This window comes from Equus quagga, chromosome 7 (assembly GCF_021613505.1).
Source record: "Equus quagga isolate Etosha38 chromosome 7, UCLA_HA_Equagga_1.0, whole genome shotgun sequence".
Taxonomy (NCBI): Eukaryota; Metazoa; Chordata; class Mammalia; order Perissodactyla; family Equidae; genus Equus; species Equus quagga.
Genome location: NC_060273.1, coordinates 128,534,972 through 128,547,111, shown reverse-complemented (window position 1 = coordinate 128,547,111; position 12,140 = coordinate 128,534,972). Strand labels below are relative to the sequence as shown.

The window sequence follows — 12,140 nt, the reverse complement described above, 5'->3', positions numbered from 1 at the left end:
TCCTGGGATTTGTTGTCATGTACTGTGCTCCCCTCCCTTTGTGGCCTTTGACCCCAAATCTGATGCCATGTCCTGAAACCTCAGGGTTGAGGCCCCAGGGCATCTGCCTGTAACTGCCTCCATCTCCTCCCTAACACCATGTGACACTCTGCTCAAGACCCAACTCAAGTGTCTTCTGTGAAGCGTTCTCAAAACTCACTCTTGCCTTTGCCCTCTTCCCATCCCTCCCTCCTCTGAGCTCATGCAGGCTTCCGGGCACAGCTCTGTCACACCCAGTACACTGGGTAATAAGTATTTGCTTGTCTGACTCCCTGTTCCAAGTCCATCATCCATCGCTGACTAACATTTATAAACAGTGGCTTGGGCAACATTACAAAATGGCCGTGACTCAGTTCTTGACTAGGAAGTACTAACAGAGGGTCAAGCAGGCTCCGGAAATCAGATATTCATATGGCTTGTCCCCTCACTGCATTCAAGTCTCTCTTCAAATATCATCTCCTTCCCTGACCGCCCTGGCTATAAGAGCACCAACACCTCCTCTTGGTCGCCAGCACTGTCTGCCATCCTTATCCTGCTTGATTTTTCTCCGTAGCTTTCACCACTGCGTGACGGCCATCCACAGAGATAGACAGATGGATAAACAGATGTAGACATATCTAGATGTACGGTATAGATACAGATTTTTTTTTTAAAGTTAGTTGTTTGTCCACCAGAATAAGCTCTACTCAGGTAAAATATTAACATATTTTAGTCTCTTCTGTATAGACCCCTAATATCTGGGATAGCACCAGAGACAGACTGAGTTCTCAGTAAATACCAGCTGATAAATACATGTGTAGGCAGATGATTATGTCTTGACAACAACAGGAAACCCAGAGAAAAAAGGAGATCAGGTGAGGATAGGAGGAAAATGTGCTCACTGAGGCTTCTGAAGTCTGAAGTCCTCGGCTGGGTGATCAGGTGGGGAGATTCCAGCAGGCAGCTGGCCAGCAACTGAGGAACGTTGTTTCAAGCAGGTGATATTGTTTGGGAAATTGTCAGCTATATATAGGAGGTGAGTGAAGCCACAGGCAAGGGTGAGATTACTCCAGAAAAGCACGTCACATGAGTAAGGGAAGAGCTGGCTATGGTACAGAAAAAAAACCAATAGCATCTACCTCGCAGGGACGCGTGTGCTGAAGGGGTGAGTGCAGATGAAAGGCCTGATCTCGAGATCTCGCCAAGGCTCGGCCAACTCACCCTAGACAGGTGCTCCACAAATGCTGACCTTCTAAGACTGAGAAAGACCACTGCTAGTGCCATCTTATCCTCACCGCCTTGGGGCACAGCACGGATTTAAGTCCTGTACGTTTACACGAGGCTGTGCTTTGCTTTTGTAGGACTCCGAGTTATCCCAGTCTGATCAAAGATTAAGAGATACGCCAGCATTATCTACAGTGTGAAATAACGCTGTATTACTTTTATTATCCAGTGGGGGAAAGAATACGGGCAGGAACACAATTACCCTGAATGGGATAAAAGGAAGAAACTCAGTCCTGCAAGGTCGGTGAACAGGAAAGTCTGCCACGGCTCAAGCATGTAGTTACAGATTTAAACCGAAATCCACAAGGACAAAAATGTCCTGGCACGGACTAAAAAGTAGTGACAAATGTGGCATTTGAGCTAAACTCAAAGGACGAGTTAAATGCAAAGGTCCAATTTCAAGACAGAAAAAGAATCACTGGTTGGCTTAGGTGGTTTGCTTTGAAGTCTGTGACTAACTGTAGCTTAACTAAAAACAACCGTCTGAAGTCAACGATGGGGAAACAAATGTCGCTCTGGGTGCCCCACTGGAAAGAGTTAGTCAGGGAGGGGAGGGCCCAGCACCAACACCGCTCAACCACGGCAGCGACACGGTCAGGCGCCGCTGTAGGAGCTGCTGCAGGGGGTCCTCAGTGGACCGGTCCTCAGTGGAGGGGTCCTGGGGCTCGCTGGTCGGGGCAGAGGAGAAAGGGAGCGAGTTCTTTCCAGCTACTACTACAGTGTCTCTGCTTTTTCCTACGTTTTTTTTCTTTCTGTATTAGAAGTCCACTTAAAATCGTCTGAAGAAAGCATGCAGCGTTAAAACAAACACATTGGAAGCCACTGACTTGGAGCAAATTAATTCTGGGGAAAAAATCAACAAGTCTTAAAATTCTAATTTTTATACCCATTTTCACAATTAGCTCGAGAGTATCTTGATGGTGATTATGGAGGGGTTGGTTGGTGCAGAGATTAAGAGGTGTATGAGTTTTCTAATTCTATACTTTTGAATTTTTTATAATAAAAATGAATACTTTTCTCATCAACACGTGTTTGAGATACTTTAAGCTACTTGTGTTTCCTATTTTTCATAGAAAACACATTATAACTAAATTTAATTGCTTCTCCAGGCAAAGATGAAATCCTACTGAGGCCTCATACATTGCTGTGTTTATGCTAAGAAACAAGAGAAAATGTTCCATGTTTAATTAATAGTAAAAATCTATTCATACTGAACCATTCTCTAGGGGAACTGTGTGCAGTGGAATCATGTTATTTTCTTCCAGACAACTTTCATAAGATTCCTATATGCTGTTCTTTTACAGATGAAAATCAAGTTTCAAATTTTAACTACAAAATGGTGTTTAAACAGAGACCAATGGACTTTAAGCAGTTAAAACAGAAGCGATTTCTCTTCTAACGCCAGCCCTTCTCCAATTCCCAAAGAGGACGAGGGTCCGTTCACTCACATAGAGAACCACGGAGCGTTATTTCAATAATCTCTCTTGGAACTTAGTGTAGGAACTTCTGTCTTCAGACTGGAGAGACCCACGAACAGTAGGCACTGAGACTCTGGCTCACAGGGACTATTTCGGATTTAACTAGCTGTTAAAGATGCAGGCAGGGTACCCTCCATCCACCAAGATGAATGCCAAGCCCTCCACTACCAGGACAGAGGTCCTGCTAGGTCCCAGGAGGAAAGCTGAGGTCAGGTATCCTCCCAGCTCTCGAACCCTCCCGGGGGCCCATGGCACACATGTGGCAGGCAGTTAGTTGGTCGGGGTTAAAAGTACAGTCTGGCCACAGAGCCCCGCCCAGCTAACTGGCTCCCGAAGACTGAACCCTGACCTTGGCCTCACCATCCTCATCCACGAACCAAACGTGTTAACTGGCTGCAAATTCTTGAACTATGGCTCGGATGCATTTCCAATCTATCACACATGCATGAAGTGACACGACACAATGCTCGCTAGTGAGGCAAAATTGGTTTCTTTATTAATAGCTAACCACTTACCAGCAAATTCAACTACAATCAATGGTAAACAACAACCCACAACTGGTTTAAATGCCCTTTTCCACAAGATTCTTCTATATTAGAGAGTTACGGATGCCTCACTGGAATCTCTGGAAAACATTTTCCTCAGAGACGATTCTGCTGATGCACCAGTTTTGGTTCGCGAGCTCTCATCTGCATGAGCTGAAGACCATTCACGCTGGAACAGGATGCTGCTCCCTTTGGCCAGGCCTTCTGCTCTCACTGTGCGTATTCCTCAGTCACCAAACACTTCAGTGCTCAATGCTCTCTGTGTGTAACTCAGGACTGCTGACTGTCAGGGCAGGAAGGACCGCAGAGATGATCTGGCGCAGAGCCATCATTTCAACAAAGAGAGAACTCGAGTCCAGAGAAGTGAAATGACAGAAAAAGTCTTGGTGGCAGAGCCGAGGACAGCACATCAGGCACTCCCTCCTAATCCTGTGTTCATGCCAGGGGATTACAAACCAGGTTCCTCAGGCCCCCAGGTGCTCAGATGAGCCTCAGGACCCACAGGGCAGGAGGAGGCCGAGGGGCGGCCCCCCGAAGAGCTGCAGTTGGTCTGTTTCATATATTAGGGTTAAACACAAGATTTCATTGGAAAGAAAGGGTTTCACTGTAAATAAACAAACATCTTGAAAACCACCACATGGCAGAACTAACTTCAAATAAAGGAAAGTTATAGGGAGAAAGAACTAAAAACACAGGGTCTCACTTCAATGAATGTGTCCTTTTAAAAATAGAACAAGGAAAGAAAACAGCACCAAAACCAAATGTTATAACTTAGACTTCTCTCCTTCATTTTTGCCTGCCCAGGAAAATAAAACAAACAAACAAAGACAAAGAGAAGAAAAACAGACGGGAGATAATATATTTTTATCTCTAGGTCCCCGGGAAAGTCTTAAATCCATATTACATTGACTGAACAGTTTCAAGAAATAAAGTCACAGAGGACATTAACTTCCTAATTTAAATTCCTAAGATAAACCTTTACTAAAAAAAAAAAGAATAGAAGAAAGAGGAGTCTTTATAAATTACTTGTGAAATAAAAAGAACAAAGCTCCCAATTTTACCTTTTGCTTTCCTGTCTGGTGAGTACGTTTAATAGCTTCCAATTTCTCCCATCCTAAAAACTCAAGGCCTTCTCACAGGTGCTCACAAGCTCCTGAACTGCGTCTCTTTAAGGTCAGCAGGAGGGAGGGAAACTGGTCTGTCACTGGATGCAATTTGCAGAAGCAGCAGATGGCCCTGGGGACACTGGGAACTTAACAAGTCACCAAGAACTATGTTCAGTGTGGTTTGGCATTCCACAAAGAACCTTTTCTTTGACTTTTTAATTTTTGTCATTCTAGACTCATACAGGAGACAGACAATTTAACAATCTTGCTTTAGACAATCTTAACTTTTCAAAGTTTATAGCTTGCAACAACATTGAACCAAACAACCTCTTTGCATTTTATAGAGCATTTAAAGCCAGCAAACTTGATCATTTAGTACTAAGGCAGTGGTTCTTACAGGAAGTGCCTTCATGCCAAGTACCGTTCCGTGGGGAGTTTGTTAATATGCTCAGTCAAGTCAGCTCTGTCTAAGCCAAGTCTCCTGTCAGTGCCATCCCCTGAAAAGATCAAATGTCACCTTCTAAAAAAACGACAATCCCTTTTACTTCCTCCCTCTCCGTCCCTCCTCAGTTTCCACAAGCAACATTAGTATCCAACGCAAATGAGAGACACAGCCAGGTCTAGGCATGGGGAATGCAGCCCATTTTTAAGAAGTCAAAAGATAACATAACAAAGTACTCTTTTTCCTTATGCTCTAAGGACAGACAAATATTAACACGAGTAGTTTTATGAACTTGGAGCACCGCAAGAGGCCATCTTGGTTAGTCTCCAAGCAGACTTACTTAAGTGACCTAGTTTTAATGTTCTACTTTTGAAGATCTCCAGGACAGAAATTCCACAATCTCCATTGGTAGCCGGACTTGTGGTTTAATTTCCTTCAGAGTCAAAGGGGACCGTTTCTCTCAACTTTTTTTTCTAAAGTTAAGAGCTTAACTCTTGTTAGAGACGTCATCTGAACCCTGAAACTGGTCACCGGAACAACGCAAAAGTAAACAACCAAGAACCAGGCTACAGGCTAGAAAACAGACAGGGGCAACGTGCCTGGATTACTAAGGATGGTCACGTTGCTCTCCCCTCAGATGAGTCTGCATGCACCGCAGGTGTCTGCGTTCACGACTCCAGTTCACAAATTTAAGAACTGACTCTACAGCTCCTGGAAGGAAAGTAGCTGATGTGCAACAAAGAAGTATTCCCGAGGCACTAGGGAAAATCTTTCCCAGGCCTTCCACACTTCCTAAATGAGGAGAAGAAATTTCGTTTTTTGGTGTCTCTTTTCCTTTTCTGTTTTTCTAAGTGCTCCCTAAGCAGTATCATACTAAGGTTTCCTAAATTTTTTTTAAAGGTGAACTTTCCACTGAACTATACCCATTGAAGCAAGTCTTCTGGAGATTTTGCCCTTGGCCTCCTGGAATTTTCAATGAAACTCGAAAGAGATGTTTACCTGACCCCAAATGTTACCCTAATGAAAACTCTGTTTTTAATCCCTTGAACTCTTCTCTTTCTCTTTTCCTGTCATGCCCTCTGGAAAAGAAAGACAACTACAGATGTTGGCTCGACCTCAACTGGCAAACACCAAGATAATCTAGTTCTAATAGTTTCTCAAGAACTTGGACAGCATCACAGATATTAATTATGCTCCCTTCTCTGGCGTGGTCCTTCACACTTCACCTTTTCAGAGGATCAATGTAAAAACAGGAAATGCCAGTACACTATCTTTGTGACAAAAACAAAATGTCAATCACAGGAAGACTAAAAGGAATATTATAGGGTTTTCAAAAGCAATGAGAGAGCAGAAAAAAATCTATGACCCACAGGGCAGGGAGAAGGAGGAGAGAGAACCATTTTCTGCCAATTAAAGAGTCCAAATGGGGCTGAATCCAGGCTCTCTCTGGCAGGCGGCATTCAGGGAGTTTTGGAATTGGGCACCTGCAATCAGGGTTTAGTTGATAATTTCCTTTTCTTGCAAGAAGCAAGGTTCCTGGCATGGAAGTTTTAGCAATTCCATTTCAGATAGTCACATTTACCCCTGTCTGGGCATGGCTTGGGCTGTTATGGATACACACACAGCCTGGTCGTATGTATCTCGGGGGCTTCTTCCTCCCTGGGGACAGGTATTTTACCAAGAGATCAAAGGGTGAGATGACTGGTTTCACCTTACTGCCAATTTTTTCTGAGAAATGTCTTCCAGGAATCATTTAGGTATAAGGCTTCTGATGCCATTCCACTCCATCTCAAACTCTCGGTTCCCAGTAGCATGCTTGCTCCTAGCTGCCTGTCCCATAACAAGGCAACTACCACATGATCCATCAACAACGTAGGCGAGCGCTGTGGGGGCTCAGAGACTCCAAGTCTGGCTCTCTGCTGCCCAGAACCTACAGTCCAGGAGACGGGAGAGGGCCTATTCACACACAGCTGTGTTTCAAGCAGACTCATCTGACCAAGTACATCAGATAGAACAATGAAAATTAACTCAAACACAGTACAAAAGTGTAGTTTATTTCCTCTACCTTTTTGAATCTGACTCTGCAAAAGAGATAAAAACTGCCATCAAGCAGAAAGGCCCTCCCATGGCCCATGAAGTGCCAAATACAGTGACTTTGTTACTTGTTACAGTCCGGCTGCTTCCCTGCACTGTGGGCCAAACCAGTGCATCCAATTGGAGCTGTGGCTGGAATCTCCTTAGACTTCAGGACTGAGCCAAATACTATAGAGATGTGTCCATCAACATGCCCACCGCGAGTCTGCATTTCACAGTTGTTGACGGACTGGACTTGACTGATTTGCAGGAGTCTTGAAAAGCTGCCCTTTGGAATCTCATTTACTGAGAATACTTTTCAGTTATATTCCAGCTTGGCATACCTCATCACGGACCGTAACAGGGATCTCCAGGTGAAGGAAAGGACCAAGCAAGTTACTGGAGCCTCCTCACCTACAGGAACCAGAAGCAAGATGTTCGAGGACAGTGATGGTAGAGGAATTCATGCGATCAGCAGTAATGAGAAACAAGTAAGCCAATAAATAACTAAATAAAAGTCTTCAACCTTCTGTTATTCCTCATCCAGCACAACTCAAGACTGACTACTTCTTTATCCCTGGGCCACTCTGCATAAACAGGAGCCGTAGAATTAAAAACAAGGGAAGTTATTCTGTTCCCATTCCATTTCAGGTTTCATTGACTAAGTTCAATATTAACAGCTTAGTTTTGTGTTTTTTTGAAGCAGTGATAATTTTAAAAATGATTTTCCTTCTAGATACTAAATGAAGGCTCTTTAGTCTTAGTTTAAGTGAAAATATCTGGCCTAAATGATTCTCAGCTCTCGACAAGCATAGAGTGGAAGGACACTGTAATTGGAAATGGCAATCTAAGCTCAAGAAGATTTCACTTGCAGAGAGAAGGAGCTGACCAGTGTAGGATTTTCATAAAATTTAGACCAAAACTGAAAATGTTAGAACAGGAGCCACCTATAGTCTTTCGGGTTCCCATAAGCACATGAGTAAGAAAAGACAACCAGGAGGAAAAACTTCTCAAGAAAGGTAAGGAGAAGAGCAACAGCGTTTGCTGGCAAGTACCTCTCACTGACCATGAAAGTGACGGAAGCAGTGTGACCCCAGCTTCTGGGTCCTCTTGTGGGCCTGTCTCTACCTGTTTCTAGGAAGTGAGACGAGATGATACTTCCCAACTCCCAGGGAAGTGATGCAGAGGGCCATAAAGCATTTGGTTCTGCTTGGGATAAAAATGTTCCATAAACCTTTAGAGGATTAAATAAAAGATTAGCTCTGGACAGGGACTCTGAGGACCACTGGCCTTAGGAAGGCATGGGGGTCAGCGTGAACTATAGGCCCATGTGTCTCCACTGCTTGATGACGTGGAAGAATCTTGAAAATCTGAACTGGGATACGTGGGATGAATAGGAAACAGATGATGAGAGAGGTTCAAAAGCTGTTATCCAGGGAAATCAGCCTCCAGGGAAGCTACTGTGGGGATGTGTAGCACAGGAGGGTCAAGAGTGGGTGTTCAGCCCAGAAACAGCCCAGCCACGCATGGGTCCAGGAGACAGAACCTTCCGCAACTGAAACCTCAAGAGCCCTGAGAATCTTAGCAGTAACAACAACTATCCTCCTCCTCATCATCATCATGCGTTGACTGAGCCCTTCCTAGGTGCCAGGCACTGTGCTAAGCACTTAGAGCAGTTATCTCCATGTGAGTCATCTCACAACAATTATATGAGACAGGCTATGAACTCCATCCTACAGGTGGGGACATTGCGGGTTGGGGTCCCACAGCTAACAAGTAGCACAGACTCTTCTCATACTACCTCCCAGTGGTCTGTAAGGCCACGGAACCTCCCAGCTTAAAGTAGCAGGAATGACAAGGCCACTTTTATACAGCGCATTTACCTCTCCAAAGGACATGAGGAGGAGGAAGAGCACCAACTCTCAAGTTCAAGTTCTTGGGGTTGAGCGCCAGCTTCACCATTTGCAGTTCGGGGATGTAATGACCCACGGGTGGTTGATAACTGTCCGTTTTAATCTCCCTTCTCTTGGGCAAATTATTCGAGCCTCTAAGAGCTTTCCTCTCAACTCTAACAAGACATCATCCTCATGGTACCTCACCGGGCAGCTGTGAGGATCAAGTGACATGACTTTATGATACAGCAGTACCCAAACACTGACTGTGGTTATTTCATGTTATCCCATGTGATTTTCATGCTGTCTCATATGCAGAGGAATGCCATCCCATCTGGCTTTCCAGAAGTGCTGTGTGGACAGTAGCGTCCTCATTTCACAAATGCAGTAACTGAAGCTCAGCCCACGGAGCCATCACACAGCTGGTAGGCCAATCGCTCCTCATCTTCTGCCCTTTGTTTCAGTCAGCACAAAACTGCAAGACAGTCAGGCAACAGTCTGTGCAAAGGACTGCCACTCAGCACGCCAAAGTGCCCAACAGTGATCCCGTGTGGCTTCCGCCTAGTCCTGCTCTTCTCTCCCACAGAAGACGTATACACGTTAAGTAAAACTAGAGCAAAAACTTCCAGATTTTATAGGAAAAAAAGTCAACCCTTAAATTCTCTCCCACTACTCAACTTAGGATCCTCTGCTTATTCGTAGAGTGTAAGCTGTGTTTCCTAGCAATTATTATTTGCAAAGCTCTAGAAAAGGGCATTTCTCTATAACAAGAACTAGAATATTCTTTTTCTATATCCTAAAACTCAGAATATTCTTTTTAATTGCTTTTGTTGCCTAATGAATCCTTACTGGAGTTTTACACTCAGTAGTTTATTTCTTTACTGGAGGTGGGGAGAAACCTAGTAGCTGTTGCTTCAAAAAGAACAACTATTAAATTATCGTCATTACTTATATCCTTTCAATCTTGTCTTTCATTATTAGTAATAAAAGTATTTCTTATAGTCATTAAAGTCCTTGCCATATAAATTGTGAAAAACAGACATTAAACAAGGGCCTGAATACTGTGAACTTTGCTAACAATATTAAAATGTCTGTTACACAGCCAGTTGAAGTTGGTCACAGAGACTCACATTTTCCACAATCTATCCATTGGCATGGTAGATGTTTGTTGGCAAGAAGCCGATTAGAGCCTTTTTACTAAATAGGACAAATGATGACAATGTTAGACACTGCAAGCTAACTATTATGGAAGAATTCCACTGCTTTTAAGGGCCTGCGGGCCAAGAATAAATGATACAACAGGAAAAGACCACCAGAAACTGCTGACACCTCCGATCTCTGCGTCCCACACCTCCTGGACACAGGGACACAGGCCTGAATCCTAAAGACTCTGTGTCCACATGTAAGCCATTATGAGTAACTGTGCTTGAAATTTAATTCCACATCTGCTCTTCTGCAGCCTTTAGAAATCTTATGAACTTCTCTGACAACTGTTTGCAAAGGCCGTAATCACAGGCATCTGTAACTGGATCCCCAGCTACAGGGCAAAACACCACATAATTCCAAGAGGCTTTTGGTCCAACCTTATTTGGTTTCTTGTCTCTCTTGCCTTCTTTAAAATTGCGCTGAGCCTTCAATTTGCAGAGAGAGCTGATTAGCATTGGAAGACAGCGGCCTAGGCCCTGCGTCTCACCCCCACCACACAGGCCTGGGTGAAGCCTTATCACCTCCCTGCTGTTATGGCCTCCCTGGCACCTTCGGAAAGAGGGCCAACAGCAAGTGAGGGTCCCCGTGCCAGTTCACGTTCCTCTCTGCTGGCTTCAGAATCCCAGAAGGCATGAGGACGCACCCCGGCTCCAAGTGGACCACAAAGGAGATGCATCAGTACTTCTCCAACTCTTGCACCTGGTCGCTCAGAGGCTGTGTGGCTCTGGGCTGGATCTTCCCTTTCTAATTGTATATAGTTGGCCAGTGGCTCGAAGTGATGGCTTAAGCAACACAATTAGCCTCCCTATGTCTGTGCTATATTTTAAAAGTTTAACAGCAACCATTTCTTAAAAGGATTTTTGAACTGTTCTATCTTTTATTCTATAAACATCCACAAGAATCAAGTGGAAAAAGTCCTTGCGCCAATTAGACCATATATTGATTCGGTTACCCTGGGCAAGACCCCTCCCCTCTGGAAACCTCAGTTTTCTAATCCAATTTCTAGCCATCTCCTATTTCTTTCTTACGAGGAACAAATGTAACAAGGTACATAGAAGTGATCCTCAAAGGATGAGGCGCTGTAAAAATCTAGGTACCATTATTGCCGTCATCCTTGTGATCTGCTGCAAAAGCTCCCTTCTTGTAGTGAAGAGCTCTGGAGCCAGAACGGCAGGGTTAACACAAGTTATCTGAGGCTCTAGGTCCGCTTTCTCATCTGTAAAGTGGGGATGAAATCATAGCACCTGAGTCAGAGTTCTTGTGAGGATTAAATGAGTAAACATAAAGAATCCATTAGAACAGTGCCAGGAACAATAAATGGTGCCTAATAGTAGTCACTGTCATTATCCTGTAATTAACCTTGCTTTCTTTCTTGATTCATCAGGTACCTTTCAAAATAAATTACCTTTTCCAAGGCATTCAACTTTCGTGTGCTAAGGAAAGAGGAGGGACTAACAACCATTGTTACAGATCCCATCTCACCTAACGCTGCCAACCAACATGCACTGCATGTGTTATTATCCCCCTTTTATGTGAAGTTCAGAAAAGTCACGTGGCTATTAGGTGGCAGGCAAGATTCAAAGTCAGGCCTGAATGACCCAGACTCTGCTTTCTATGGTACCGTTTCCATTTAGATATGAAGTGGGAGAATAATAAAGTTTCCCTAAAAAATTAGAGTCACCTAATTTACATATGCAGTGTGGTTCAAAGTCTACTGTAAAAACAGCTTTAGATTTGGACTTAAGCAATTAAGATCCGGCTCGAAGGGCACCTACTCTTGACTGCCCTCCCCTGGTCCTTAACCTGCACCCCTGTGAGTGTACGGTACGCAGGTGAGCAGAGACTTCTGCCGCACACCCCAACCTGTGTGGACTTGAGGGCAGCGCTGTCGCCTAGCAGCATACCTGCTGATTCGTGCCTGTCTCCTCCAACAGACCGCAGGGTGGTTCACCTCATATGCCCAAGGCCCCACCTGATTCGGAGCCCAGTGCAGGCACAACACTGCTAGCTGAATGAACGCATGGATGCTGGCCATCTGCAGAGTCCCTGCTGCACCAAAGACTGGTTTATTTGACAATTATGAGAGGTTAAAGGGA

At 44.4% G+C, this 12,140-nt stretch overlaps 1 protein-coding gene across 5 annotated transcripts in view; it reads right to left on the bottom strand.

Annotated features, from left to right (window-relative positions):
• Positions 1 to 12,140, bottom strand: part of LHFPL2 (LHFPL tetraspan subfamily member 2) — a 158,835-nt gene that overhangs the window by 88,209 nt on the left and 58,486 nt on the right. The window contains exon 1 of one of the 5 annotated variants that reach the window (XM_046667272.1): positions 7,291 to 7,332. The exons of the other annotated variants lie outside the window; for them this stretch is intronic. The gene's annotated coding sequence lies outside the window, so the exon portion shown is untranslated. Of the gene's footprint in view, positions 1 to 7,290; positions 7,333 to 12,140 lie in introns of those variants that run through there. 5 annotated transcript variants of the gene reach the window in all.